Source organism: Pomacea canaliculata, linkage group LG3 (genome assembly GCF_003073045.1).
Source record: "Pomacea canaliculata isolate SZHN2017 linkage group LG3, ASM307304v1, whole genome shotgun sequence".
NCBI lineage: Eukaryota > Metazoa > Mollusca > Gastropoda > Architaenioglossa > Ampullariidae > Pomacea > Pomacea canaliculata.
Window position 1 is genome coordinate 32,260,850 of NC_037592.1, and position 14,884 is coordinate 32,275,733.

Here is a 14,884-nt window from a genome sequence, read left to right on the forward strand (position 1 = left end):
AAATTTTAGGATTGCGGAACACACAGCCAACATGATACACAGAATCGCAATGCCTTAAACAAGAAAGTTTACAGTCCATTGCCTGAATGTAAAAGGGAAAAAAACATTCCAAAAATACACCTTAGGGAGGAGAGGGGCTTAAAGGTCAGTCAGAAGTATTGACAAGATGACAACGCGTCACCTGCGCTACCATCTTTCTGTCATCCCCTAACATCCTTGATGTTTCCTCAACGCCTAATCGTCCTCCTGTCTTCCCGTCTTCTTCCAAATACAATGATGTTCTCCTGTCTTACGGCGCATCGTCTTATCTCGCGGGGGAAAAAGGATCATCAAACGTGTTCTCGTCGACATCCCGTTTCTAGAAATGGACCAAACCGATAAATAAATAGAGTGAGTTTTTAAGTTTAGGATGGAAAAAAAAAAGAAGGGAAGCAAATCTGCCCGAAACTTAAATGCTACAGAACATTGGCTGCTGATTTTTTTTTTTTTTGTCTCTCTCTCTGTTCAGGAAATGTATTCTGCCAGAAGGGGCGCTGAGCTGCGAGCCCTCCTGCCTACAGCATAATCACTCCAGCGGCCGGAGTGAGGGCCGAGAGCCCCTGGCATAACACTTGGATGCTCGTAATAAGCGCGCCTACCAATTGATTAGCTAGCGGGCCGCTGCCACAACTTTCTGCGCAGATTTGCCTCCGTGATAAATGTGCGGCTGGGGAGCGGGACTTTTTGAAGGTTGTGCTTTAAATAAATGTGTGCCGAGGACTGCTGGTCCTACATCTTCTTTTCTTTCTTCCTCCCTTCCTTCTCTCTACCTCTCCCTACCCTCTCGTTTTTGTTGTTGTTTATTTTCTCTTCTTCTTTCTCTCCTCCAGCCTCTTCCCTTCTGTGTGTACAAGCTGACATTAGTAACAGAGTTTCAGAGGGAAGGACGGATGGAAAAAAAACGGATTGTATCGCTCACCTTGTTTCCGCGATGCTCCTTGCGCTGATTACTTGACCTTAGTGTACTCTCAGCTCCGCCTCCAAGAAGGACATGTTTCCAGTGTCCATCTGCTCTCTCCGCATCTCCGCACACTTCCCTCTCTCCTCTATTCCTTTCCCTTCTCCCTTCCACAAGTCGTCAGTGTGTTACGCGACACTCATTCTTGCATTTTCTTGCGAGCAGCAGGACTGTAGGTGGCGCTGTAGGAAGCTGTTTGGCTGAAACACTCTCCGCAGCAAACACCGGAACAGAAGGTGGACGCGAAGAAAAGGAAAGATTGGAAAAGGGGAAAAGGGGAGTGAGTGAGGACTGGCGCACATGTCACTGTGTGACTCACGGCACGCGAGATCCACATTAAAGCTCGGCGACAGAAGACTTTGCTCCGCGGAACCCACGACGGCGCTTGACGCAGTACCTCCCGGTGAGGCGGTGAGGTAGGAGGGAGAAAATAGGTTGACACAGGGACCCAAGGGAGGTAACGGAAGGCACATAAGAGGGAGGTAACTGACGGAACATGATGCGCTAGGTCAGTGGTTCTTAACCTTGTTTGAGGTACCGAACCCTTCTTTAGTTTCATCACGAGTTGTGGGTGTGTCTTGACCTGAGGCCGACTCGCCGAACCCCTAGGGTTCGATCGAACCCCGGTTAAGAACCACTGCTCTAGGAAGACTTGCAGCAAAACAAAAAAACAACAACAACAAAAAACCCTAAGTCACCAACCTAAACATCCTTATTTCACCAGCAGATAGAAGAATAGCCATAAAACCAGCACTAAAAATAAGGTGCGAAGAGAATACAAAAATGAAGGTAAGGGTACTAGACGACCAGCCTAGTCACACTTTGATGTTCTTAAAGTCGAAGAGGTCTGAACAAACCAAAATAGCTAGAATGAGGCTAACAAGATGTAAAGAGCCTCCTTCATGTGGCTGTGGGTATACACTTAGCACCTCACATGTGCTGTTGGAGTGCAATGAAAACAAAACAAAAAAAGAAGAACTAAAACGTTTTAAATACAGACTGGCACTCGCTAAACCTTAATAACTGCCAACCCACCTAAAGAACTATGGCACAATATACTTTCATTACTAGTATCAATAGCGACAAGCTACCCAAACTTTACTAATATAAGATAGGCAAAGGGTCAACGCTGGACAACATAGCCATTTATGTAGAAGAAAAAACAACAGAAAGCCAAATAATCTAGAACAAAACAACACAAGCCACACGGCAACCACTATAGTTCCCCACTAGGAGAGACTTGACAGGTTTCCTAGGCTCTAATAGCAAGCGGCGGCAGCAGGAATGGAGGACACCAGCACAGTACATCACCACTACAAGCTTGGCAGACTTCACAGATAAAAACAGGAAAAGAGGACACAAACACAGTTCACCACCAAAACAGACTTGACAAACCTCCGAAACATCAACAAGAAAAAGAAAGCACAAACAAGCGTAGACAACACAGCGACCCTTCCCCCTCTCTTCACTCACATCCCCCTAAGATCCCTATTTCCCACAGTGCGAAATCACCTCGAGGTGGAAGCACTTTCCCTTCCAAAATCAACAACAATAAAGCAGATAAGAAGGAGGTAACTGAAGGCACAGAAAACTAGGGGAGACACGTGGCCTAAAAGACAGTTTGGCTGATTACGACGGGCGCTGGAAGCGTGACAGCTGCTCAGTGAGACACAAGGAGAGGACAAGTCACGTGATGCCAGAAACTGGAGGGGACAGGAGGCACAGCTGCTGGTGCTGCTGCTAGGACGAGAAACACAGAAAACTTATTCTAAAGGCATTTAGAAGCTGAGAAGTTATTTCGGTATGTTGTCTTACACGAGTTTGTCGGCCATGGTTTCCATAATTATTTCTTTGGATGATTTGTTATGTAAAATAGCGATCACTTAACTTTGTTACTTTTCTGTCTTTAGCTCGCTCTTTGGTTTTAGGTTGAGTAACGATTTCAAAAACTTTTGTTTAAGGTCTTCAGCTCTTATTTCATCACTTAGACTACAACTGAGTGAATGTGAAAGCGTTAAAATTGTGTGCGTGTGTATGTGTCCTTCGCGAACATGTGTGGATGGGGGAGGGGATGGATGGATGGTTGGGTGCATCTCTGTGCGTCCATGCGCTCGTGTGTGGTTGAGCTTGTGTGTCTGTTTAAGTGCTAGAATGGTGTGTGCGTATGTGTTTGAGAGTGTGTCGACTTCGATCATTTAATGACCTACTCCTTGCGATCTAATCTTGAGGCAGGTAGAGCGAGTGGCGGGACGACCATGTCACTGATCCCATAATAACCAGCGCCCATGGCGAAACAGAATGGTCATCAAGACGTCAGAAAATGGCTTCCAAGGCAGAGTTATCGCCCAAAGTCACGCAACTCCCACGGTCTTCACGAGACCCGACTGCAACACCTCGTGTGCCAGGGAAACCACAGCTACAGAGTTCGCTGCCCTCACATCTTGTCGTCCTCTTGCAAATGGACATGAACAGAAACGAATGAACTTTGGTCTGTGAGACCTTTCCTGCAATGTGTCATTGTCGAAACTAAACGTAGACTTGAGGTCATGGAGATTTTTTTTTTAAACTGAAAAAGCCAGATACCTTTTAGGAGTAGAAAATTCGGTCGTTTTAAAGATTCCCTGACAACATGGGAACTCACAATCATGACCCACCTCCCGCCTCCTCCATCATTCACGTGCTTCAGTGAGCCTGCACGCACATGCACACGCTGCCTTTAATAAAACAAGACAAAGAACACACGGGGAGAAAAAAAACTTCGATAAACGATACAAGAAGACTGTCTTCTGTTGTCGAAGACCGTTGTCAAACTGTTGTCATTTGCTTGGGAAACTTTCACCTGTGGTACGTCTTCAGAACAAAGCCTCCCTCAGCCCGACCGTGTGCAGTGAAGCGGAACCCTACTTGTCGGCGTCCAGCGATCCGGCGCATTGATTGGTTGCATCCACTCTCGTTCGTCTGATTCGGGCTAAGAACGGGTGGCAAATCGGGTGTAAGTCTAACAGCGGGTACAGCGGGTAGTTCCAGCAATTTCGTGGGGAAAAGCTCGCATGTCACTACTGATAGGAGGATTTATTGTCCTGGGTTCAGGTCTTCTCTCTTCTGTTCACAAAGCTGGTGATCAGAGGTTGCTTCTTTTCGCTTCAGCCACTCTAGTCTCCTCTTTTTTTCATCGACCAATTCACTAACACAATATAACAAAGTAGATGAAAGTGCTTTCAAGTAAAACAATGAAACCTGCCGGCGTGTGACAGTTGATGCGATGATTCTTACCCCGGCTAAAATATTTCATGATCTTCTTTTTTCAGCGGACTTCATCTGCTATGTGTGTGTGGGTTGGTTTTTTTTCTCTATGTTTATATTTTATTAAGACTATACATGTCAATGTGTTTTTTCCGCGTGTTTATTTTATGATAAATGTGCGCGTGCGTGTGATTGCATGACTGAGAGCTTATGGGTGCATGCTTAAGCTTCCGCAAACAAAAGGCGGTAAGAGGTAGAAAGCTCTATAATCTACTGGCCTAAAAGCCGGGAGCCTTAAGTGGTTCACCGTATCTAAGAGACGTGACGTGTAAGGTGTGAAGCCCAACCCTCTCCTTCCGGGTGACCAGCAGCCTTCTCCATCGCACTAGTCATCGGACTATTGCGCTCCTCAGATAACAAAAACCTTTTTAAAATCGTGTCTTGTGGGACGATTCAATTCCATCAGCTGTGTGTGGGTGCGTGCGTGTGTGTGTGCGTGCGTGCGTGCGTGCGTGCGTGCGTGCGTGTGTGCGTGTGTGTGTGCGTGCGTGTGTGCGTGCGTGGTGCGTGCGTGTGTGCGTGTGTGTGTGCGTGCGTGCGTGTGTGTGTGTGTGTGTGTGATCTTTTTACAAACCTGTCACGAATACGAGTCATGCAAAGTCAGACTAAAGTTCAAATTACCAAATCAAAAACCGAGGTTTGTTTTTGTTTTCGTGCACAATAGGTCAGTGATGATGATGATGATGATCATTATCATGATGACGACGAAGACGATGACGATGATGATGATGATGCATTTATAAATCTTTCACGTGCATTTACTCATTGCGTTTTACAATACACAGCAGAAACAGAGAGATCTCACAACGGCCTGCTAGACGTGTGAACACTACTCATCTTATGTGAGACAGTTTCTGTTATCTGTTATTCCAGTTATACTTGATATCAATGCGGAACGCACGCCTGACAAATCCCTCCATTCCACCTTCTTTTATTCCACTTTCTCCCTTCCCCCTCCCAAACCTAGCCATAACTGTCTTTCTCTTCTTTTCATTCTCTCTTTCTTTTGTTTTCCTTCAGGTCCGTTACTTTCGTCAACTTGTTTGCGAAGCTGGACGCTTACACTTCTAAATCGAAAAATCTTCGATTTTTTTTTTTTTTTTAATCTATCGTCCCTTTTCCTTTTGCTGCGATCCCCAGTCTGAAGTGAGGTCAAAGTTCAAGCCATCTTTTGTACACGCCAGCCTCTCTTTGGCAACCCACAGCATGCCCTTACAGCGCCCGTCCGCCGCACTTTCTGGCGCCTACCTTTAATATTTAAACCCAAGCAGCAACATTGGCGCTGCTGAAGAACATTTTTCTGTCAAATCCTTTCTACTACCGTTCAATGTCCTCCAAAGCTGGGAATTGTTGCGAGATTTCATTGGTCGATGATATTGCCGCTCGGAAACAAAAGTTGATATTCTTCCCGACAAGTGTCTCAAAGAATTTTTTTCTCACGTTCTTCCCAAAATCTATCGCACACTTTTGTGTTTCGGAAGAACTGTGGGGACTTCCTGAGTTGTGATTCCAGTGGATTTTCTTTGTATTTTATGAAGGATATGCAGTTTTGTTTTGTAGATGATCAACACAAGGACAATATTCTCAAATACAAACGTCCAGAATCACAAAATATAAACCACATCAGAGACAAATAAGTATGAAAAAAAAATCTTTGAGACAGGTCTGGGCTGATATTTATGTTGAGTCTGTAGTTATCGACTCAGTGAAGACTGATAGCCCGGCAGGCAAGCGTGTTCATGTTCACTGTACAGTGGTACCTCGACATACGAGTTTAATTCGTTCCGTAACATTGCTCGTATGTCAAATTGCTCGTATCTCAAAGCAATTTTCCCCATTGAAATTCATTGAAATGCCATTAATCCGTTCCAGCTCCAAAAACACCACCTCAGTTGTTTTTGTTAAGTGTTTTTGAATAAGAAAAAGTGTATTTACAAGAAGAAACATTTATTTATGAATAACAAATACATATTCTATAAAAACATATTAAATTCTACGTTTGTGGAAGTGTGTGGGATCTGCTTCAGCAAATCACCGTAAATCGCTCGAGCCTTCTCACACATGATGCTTTGTGTTAAGGTTCCTCCTTGAAGCTGCTTCTCTGTCACCCACACAGTCAATAGTTTCTCCATCTTTTCATGGAGAGAAGTCCGGAGCTTAGAAATTATTGTAACGCCCTTAGCTGGCGTTGTACCCTTTATCAACTCCTGTTTAAGCTCAGAACATATCATTGATGTGCTACACCCGTACATCCTCGCCAAGTCAATTACTCGCACACCTTGCTCACGTTTTCCTACCATTTCGCGCTTTAATTCAATAGACATCATCTTCTTCTTCGGACCCATGGTTACAAAAATAAATGTGATAATGTTTTGTAAATATACAAAAAGCGAAAAAACGCGAACCCAACTTATCAAAAATGCTATGAACACGAGGGAAACAAGCACACAGACTGAGGTCTAGTCTGAGGTGGGAGAAACTGTTAGACGCTGCACACGACCCCAACATCCGCCCCGCATGTTGGGGTCGTGTGCAGCGGTGTAGTGTGCGATTCCTCGTATCTCAAATCTTGCTCTTATCTCGAAGCAAAATATCGCTCGCTCGGCGGCTCGTATCTCAAAACACTCGTATGTCAGGGCACTCGTATGTCGAGGTACCACTGTATATTCTGTCGATTCCATAGCTTAGAGGATGAAAGACTGAAACAAAAATCAACCAAATAAAAGGCTTGATGTATCGACGGGTACACCCTTACCCAACCTCCCCCACCTTCTCAACCAGCCTTGTAGAGATGCTAGAGGTGTCCACCCACCACTCTTGACCTATGTGTGGGACGGGGTATGGAGGGAGTGGCGAAAATATGGAGATCATACGACCTTACAAGGTTTAAGGCGACATCCCTCCGCATTTATTTATTTGCTTTTATTTTTTTGTGATTACATACCCATTGAACTTACCAGAGATTTTTCATGAAGTCTTTGTCATTGTTCTGTTCATTGGTCCAGAGCATATTTTTATGTCCTAAGATGTTGTCGAGGATTTAAAATAATAAAAAAAACTAAGCAGAAGTACAAGTACTTTCAACGCGCTTCTACAAATCATTGCAAATTTGATTTCAAAGAGTCAACTTTGACGGAGTGAAATACAGAAACAGGGAAGGAAGAAGGCGAGTGAATTGTTTGGAGGCTAGTATCCCCGCAGTTTTTATCTCCACCTTCTCGAAAGCGTTGTGCCCTTTTACTGACCACGACCTGTCAACCTTTCAAGTTAAGAAAGGGACATTAGGAGCACACGTGTTTCGTTATTTCGCTACACACATGTACAACCTTGACTCAAATGAAGCGACAGATCGAAACTTGACAATAAATCACAGCTGGAAGAGTAAGTGATAGAAGTCAGCCTGGGCAAAGCCGAGTATCCCTGCCAGCAAAGCAGTAAATGAATGTATTCATATGCGTCGAGCTTGTAACTCACGCATTTGTGACGTATATGCGTCGACTTAAATACACACAAAGAAATGAGTTGGTGTGCATGCTCTTGCATAGTGCAGCTGAGGCGCAGGTTGGAGTACAGCTTCAAAGGTTAATGTGCGGGGCTAAGAGGACCCCCCTACACCTCTCACAGTCAACCCTCTCCGGCAAAATGGCATCCAGCCAATAAAATCACTTGCTTCTGTGTGTCTTGTTCCCTCCATGTCACGGACACTAACAACTCCCGCGTGGCGTTCTTTGATTGGCCCGTTAATGTCCCATCTGGGACAAAACAAAAAGTGAGAACATTTTAATTTGATAACAAGTCGTCCACGTCTTTTGACAGAAGCGTGATCAATGCACCTCTGGCTACTCACCACACAGACTTTCCCTCCTTTTGTCGCTGTAGAGATTTTCGTGAATTTGGTGTTTTCAGAAAAAATAACAGGATTCAGGAGTCAGAAGGGATTGATAAGTTTAAAAGTAGAAAAAGATTGACAACTTTTGACAAGATTTGTTTCTGCCGTCTCGATCTGACACTCCGATCTCTCCTCTCTCTGTAATTCTTTTTTTTTCTTTCTCTAATGTTGTAATAACTATTGAGTTATAACTACTTCCCTGAATCGCGCTTATAGGCTGAGAGAAATGTCATAACTGTTTAGTTTTCTGTCATATTAACTCAGTTAAGTTTTTACGCATTGTGTTGTTGTTCTTTTATGTGGCTTCTTTTTTTTTTTTTTTTTTTTTTTTTTTTTTTTTTTATGTGAGCTCAGCATGTCGAGTGTACTTTCAATATCATTCAGATGTACGTAAACTGTCAGCAGTTGTTGACTTCGTTTTCAAATGTTTTTGATATCTTTTCTTACGGTCTTCCGCCCGCTGCAGCGCCCCCGGTGTGGTGTGCGAAGAAGCCGACCCGATCGAGAACACAGGTGTGCTACATTATGTAACAGGACCGGTGTGAAACACGAGCGACTGACATTACCCGCCTGCAGCGGACACCAACCGCTCGCTTCCTGCATTATTTACGGTCACCGCCTGCCTGCTGACGTCACTCTTACCTTCCCTAGCTCCACTGCCATGACCTGAGACTGGGGTCACACATCACATACTGCATCCTGCGTGACGCGACACTCACGTCACACGATTGACGTAGCGGGAGCCCCTGCAGTGACATCACAGACTGCGTAGCTCGACTGGTATGACTCTAAACAGGGGTCACGCATTACACTAACATGACGTCACAGGTCAGGTCTCGCGAGGTGCGAGACTTACCGACGAGACTTTTTGTTAGTTGTCATCGCCAGCACGGCGTGAGCAGAGGTCACGTGCTGCATGCAGTGCATCTTCGCTAAGCAGTGCCTTTGTCCCTCGCAGATGAGAACTGTCGCCTGTCAGGATTTAACGGACTGGAAAAGTCCCCCCAGTATTGTTCATGCAGGCGAGAGAAAGCAGACGTTGTGTCAGATCCTTTAATTTCAGCGACATGGCGCGTGCGTGAAGCTATTACACTGTTACAGGGGTTGAAGGAAGACGGCCATTACATAGTCGCCTTTTTATGGGCAGGCAAACACGGACACGCTCTCTGCACAAATGTGTTCAGTTAACGTCTAGTAGCCGCCCACAATGGCCACTCTGCTGGGCCCACTTCCCGTGTAATAAGCACTAAACACTCGCCATTCCACACAAGTGTCCGAGGGTTTAGATTAAAATTCTCGATGCGGAAGACGCTCGCAGTCGACCCTCCCAGCGTGACTGTGAGTCTTTTCACAATTCCGAGTCGAGAAGTAATCGAAGTAATCTAATTTTCCTTCCTCCCAGAATCGATCCATTCGAGATTCGATCTGTTCGAGAGGAGTTTTTGCTCTATCCAAGAATCTGCTCGAAACTTTTGCCCGCACGCTGGGAACGCTGGGTTTTTTTCAATCTGTAGCATTTATTGTGTCTGTCTGTCTGTCTGTCTGTCTGTCTGTCTGTCTGTCTGTCTGTCTGTCTGTCTGTCTGTCTGTCTGTCTGTCTGTCTGTCTGTCTGTCTGTCTGTATGTCATTTTGTTTTCTTAGAGCCAAAATATGAACTATATGTTCCATTGTTTTATTAGCAATTATTAAAATTAAATTTACGACATATTCTGGTATTTTATATATCACAGGATATTACAGTTATCCGTGATTTCTCTTTACTTTCTTCTATGTACTAACCTTTATATTTATCAATATCTTTGAATAGCTAATTATACGTTTACTCATAGTAACTGTTGCCGACGAAAATAACTTTGTCTTTATTGTAACTATACATCCACTTTTTTCTCCAGAGGTTTCAATGTTTATTTATTGACTGCACGCATTGGTTTTGATTCATCAGATAACATAAAAAAAAAACCATCTCAAACAACATTCTCAAATCGAAAAAATCTTCAGGAAAAAAAATTATATGATATTCCTCATCTTCAACTTCAAAAATGAGATACTTCTAGCTGCCGTCAGCAATACAGTTGATAAGTTTCAGTTGAATATTTGACGATGAGTATCACTGTCCCTGTAATATGTATTTCCGATAGATACTGCACAATTAAGTTCTTGCTTCAGACCGCAGCCAGGTCGAAGGAAAAGTGGTCAAAAAGCGGCAAAAACAAACGGTCCGCGGCAATTTTTTGCCGCCGTCAGAGCAGCGAGCTCGTTCTGAACAGAAAACGCGGCAAATTGCTTTAGACTCGCATCCATCACGCCCCTTTGAGAAGGGACCAGCATTCGGCTTTTTGAGTTTTATTCCCTTCTCGGATCTGTCGTCACAGGGTCGTAAATTAGACCATGTTTTCCTTCGATGCCATTTCCAGTTACAAGTATTAATCACTTCTGTCCGAAACCGCTACGAGAGGGGCTGCTATTCATTCACTGCGAGATGTGTGAGTGGAATATATACTGGGGGTCTGCTTGTACCCAGTTATCCCTGCATAATATTACTTGTATATATGATGTTGATATGGTGGTGTGTATATTTGTTTACATGTGTTTGTCGAAAAGGTAATTACTTTAAAAACCATTTTACCAAACAACCACCACACACACATATATAATAAATTCAATTTCTCTCGATAATTTACATCTTAAAAATCTGTAGCGTTGTCTTAATATGTGATATAACAACATCAACAACATTCGAATGTGACGGACTCTCAGAAGCTGGAGGATCGATTTCTCTGTAGAATATCTTTTGCAACTTTCCTCCCTGTGATTACAACGTGTCAGAAGAGAAAGGCCATAGGCAGTAGGTTCGATCTTTTTGAACACATAACCACGGGTTTAGCATCAGAGGTGTAGAAAGCATCCTTTTATGTAAGTTAGGGGTCGTCTGCCATTTGAAGACTTGTGGAACGAGTGTTGGGGTCACGCCAAGTCCTCCTGCACCGAAATCTCACTGACGACTGCAACGGAAGCTTTACGCAGAGATCGTGGGTTGAGGTTTCCAAACTTGCGTCCCGCAGGCTTTTTATTCGAAGAGTGCAATGCTTCAGGGTGCTGCTACCTCGACTACTTCTTTGTCATATAAATAAAAATAAAAATTTTAAATTAAAATTAATATAACAGCTTTCTGAGAACAAAATAACAAGGTATGATAATAACTGCCAAGTCTGTCATGTAAGGGGCGATTATTGTAGTGGAGCATCGCTTACATCAGGGGTAGTAATCTACATTTGGACAACTTTGTTACCAGAATAGTTTTAAATTTAAATTCATCTTGGTCTGATATTGCTTTCAAAAGTAGTTCCTCAAACATATAATTTGAGAATATTCTCAAATAAATTACTAAACTGTTGCCATCAACGTCATGCATGAGACAACATCGGCAAGGGAGACAAACAAAAATGACGATGTCTCCGCGGTCTGTTTTCAATCTTTTTCGCCGCATGTTAATTTGTCAGATGGACACATTATTCTGTCATTTTCTTTTTTCGAAACGTTCCTCTCCTGATCATCTTCTAGAGATATGCAACGATTATGAAAGCAGCCCTCCCGGTCATACCTCTGTGTTTGTGCTCGCTTCCTTGGCTGAAGATTCTGGACGCAGCCCTCCTGATTACACTTCTGTTTGTTTGTGTTTGCTTCGTTGGCTGCCTGGCCATGTTCTGTGACTTTTTTTGGGGGAAATGGGGGGAGGTGTCGGCCGGTCAATACGTTCCCGCGTGAAGTTGTGTCTGCAAATAAGGCATTCGTCCCTTTTCCAGTATTTAGCAGCTGTTGGTGGCCCATTAGAGCGCGCGCTCCCATTCAATACTTCAAGGCTTCAGTCTGCTGCAGTATCACTCGTGGTCGTGGTGTATCATTTGATTTGTTTTCGATTTCTACACAAGCTCGTATTGGCATCAGCTTCGCAAGGAATGGCGAGCTATCGATCTTTCTTATCTAGAAACCACGTATGTACGTCGTTGCTAACCGCTGAAGGAGGAGCCACTCTGTAATTAAGAGATGAAGCTAGTTGCTTGATGGTGTCATGGTGTCAGCACTTTCTCTTCTAGACCATGTGTTTTGTATACATTATAGCCTCCCTCCCCTCCCAAAGATGTTGTGCCTTGTTGGCTAACTTCTTACACGACTATCTGCTTTGCTTTTTGCATTGACATTTGTTCATTTTAAATAAGCTTAATAAAATAATAAAAATATTCATGTGCTTAATATAACAATAAAATTTATTTTACTTTGTCATTTTTAAACGGGCTTGTTAATGTGTACATGCCTTCCTCTTTTTCTGCTGCATACACGGTTTTTTTTAACTCGTCCACATTCTAATTTAGAAAACACAACCACAGGCGATGTGTGTTGTATTCTTCAAGTTTTTTGGTCTACTGTGCTAGGTGTCCAAAGACCGAGATGAAATCCTGGGGTTTGCCTGTGATGGGGTTGAGGCAAAGTCGTGGTCATAATGAGGACTTCTTGTCTTTTATTTAAGGCTGCTCTGGCAAGGTAGAGATTCATTTCTGGTAATGAGTAACAAAACTGTCTGCCTCCTCACAGAAAACTTTTGTTGAGCTAAAAAAATAAAAAATGATGTGGACTAGCAAGGGCACCAAGGGTACACCAGAAGTGTAAGCCAGTAAGTGTTCAAAGATAAATACATGTACTGCATGAGGACTGGCACTATATTTGCATGTTTCATAATAAAATGTACTTATTTATTCCTTTAACTTCTCACTTATTCATCTTTATCCATGCATGTTTTCATGGTGTCATCCGAATCATTATCAACATTATCAACATAATATTACCTTGTCCAAACGGCTGTGAGCCAAGAGTTTGTAAAGCACAGCTGCATGGAGATATAAGTTCACCAGAAAAAAAATTAAACAGAAGTCTTGACCATATGTCAGTCAACCCCGGTTGCAGACAAGATACGGCTGCTGTCCGTCCTGCAAACTGCACATCACCGAGGTTTGTAGAGGACTTATTGTTAACAACATCATGTCCAGCGGATGAAGGAGATACTCCCATTGACCAGTGACGTGAATCCACCATCTTTATTTTTGGCAGGGGCCGCATGGCTGCACCGATGGAGTCCATATCCTCCCCACAGACACGCATCACTGAGCACAAATGTCAGGTCTGAGCAGCACGCTCCTGGGAAGACAGGATTCTGCAGCTGCTTCCACAACTTCTGCAGCTGCTTCCACAACCCACGAGAGAACAGCTGCGTCCGTGAGCTGGGCAAGAACAGCTGAGTTCATGACCCGTGAAAGAACAGCTGCACGAGGCAGTGACAAAGATTTTCCATCACAACCGTACACCCGAACATTTGTTCAATCATCTGAGTGCTTGATCGATCAATTTAGCATCGATCCGCCTATTATTCCTCACATGGCGCCTTTACGAGCAACGTTTTCCGTTCGATCCCTCGTTTGCCAGTCCGTTCCGTTGTTTGTTTGCTGATGTGTCGGTCCAGGCTTCCTCTTGACCTCTAGCCTTTTATCTCGGCTTAACAAATTATTATTTTGTCGTAAATCCATTTCTACCCTTAGCCAGCTGTGTTCCTTTTTCTTGTAATATGTCTGGCGCCTCTAGCGTCTCTTGCAGGTTATATTTATACTTATATTGATACCATATTTTTATTATATTTATATCGTTCACTTTTCTTGTCTTTTGTTTGTCCATGTCGTCATAGCACTTGGAAGTGCTTTCTGTTTGATACAGTTTAAAACATTTTTCCTCCTGTTTACAAAGTCCAGGGTAGGGGTGTGCAAACTACGACTTTCGCCTTTGGACCGGCCTGTCTGCCAAAATGTGAAATACACTTATTTTCTTTTTTATTTAGCCTCTGTTAATTTGACTAAAATGTAATTTATGATGTATAACAGCGTTAGAAATCAGCAGTCCGTAACATTCTAAGACAGACAAGGTACAAAGATAACAAATAACATGGCTGACCAGGCCTGACGAGAGGGGGGGACAGGGGGTCTGGTGTACCCGGGCCCGCGGCTGTCAAGGGGGCCCGGGCTTGGTCAGTGGATTTTTTTTTTCTTCTTCTCCTTTTCTTTTTCTTTAAAGTCTAAGGACAGAACATCCAAGAATTACCATGCAGAAGTTGAGTTTGGAGTGTAGATATTGAGATTCGATTGTAAACATACATTATATACTGTACTGGGAAAATAATTTACGATTACAAGTACAAGGGGCCCGGAGAGGTCGTCTGTCCCGGGGCCCGGGCTGGCTCTCGGCGGCCCTGTGGCTGACTTGTTTGATGGAGTCCTTAGAGAACATCGGAGGCGGCTGACTTCAAAGGACAGACTGGTTTACAAGTTTCATTGTGAGCAAATTCAAACAGCTTCATTTTACTCAATAAATTCGGTAACTGAACGCCATTATATACGCATTTGTTGTCCATTCCATTATCACTATGTTTGTTGTGTAGTCACCTGCCCTGGGTTTTTGGTATTTTACCGGCCCGCCCCACACCACACCTTAGAATTTTGAGACCTGACCGCGAAATGAAAACTTTGCTCACCCCTGGTCTAGTGAGCACTTTTAAAGTGTGTCCCCAAATCTGGGTGAGTTCTCCTTAAAGTTACTTTCTTACCCACTTGAACCACATTTGCTCTAGTTATTGAGCATCTTTGGTGTTTTCGCT

At 43.6% G+C, this 14,884-nt stretch overlaps 1 protein-coding gene across 2 annotated transcripts in view; it reads right to left on the reverse strand.

The window, feature by feature from the left end:
• Window positions 1-1,506, reverse strand: part of LOC112560528 (putative carbonic anhydrase-like protein 1) — a 43,314-nt gene extending 41,808 nt beyond the window's left edge. For both annotated transcript variants that reach the window (XM_025232448.1, XM_025232447.1), the window contains exon 1: window positions 959-1,506. The gene's annotated coding sequence lies outside the window, so the exon portion shown is untranslated. The remainder of the gene's footprint in view (window positions 1-958) is intronic.
• Between the last annotated feature and the right edge of the window lie 13,378 nt (window positions 1,507-14,884).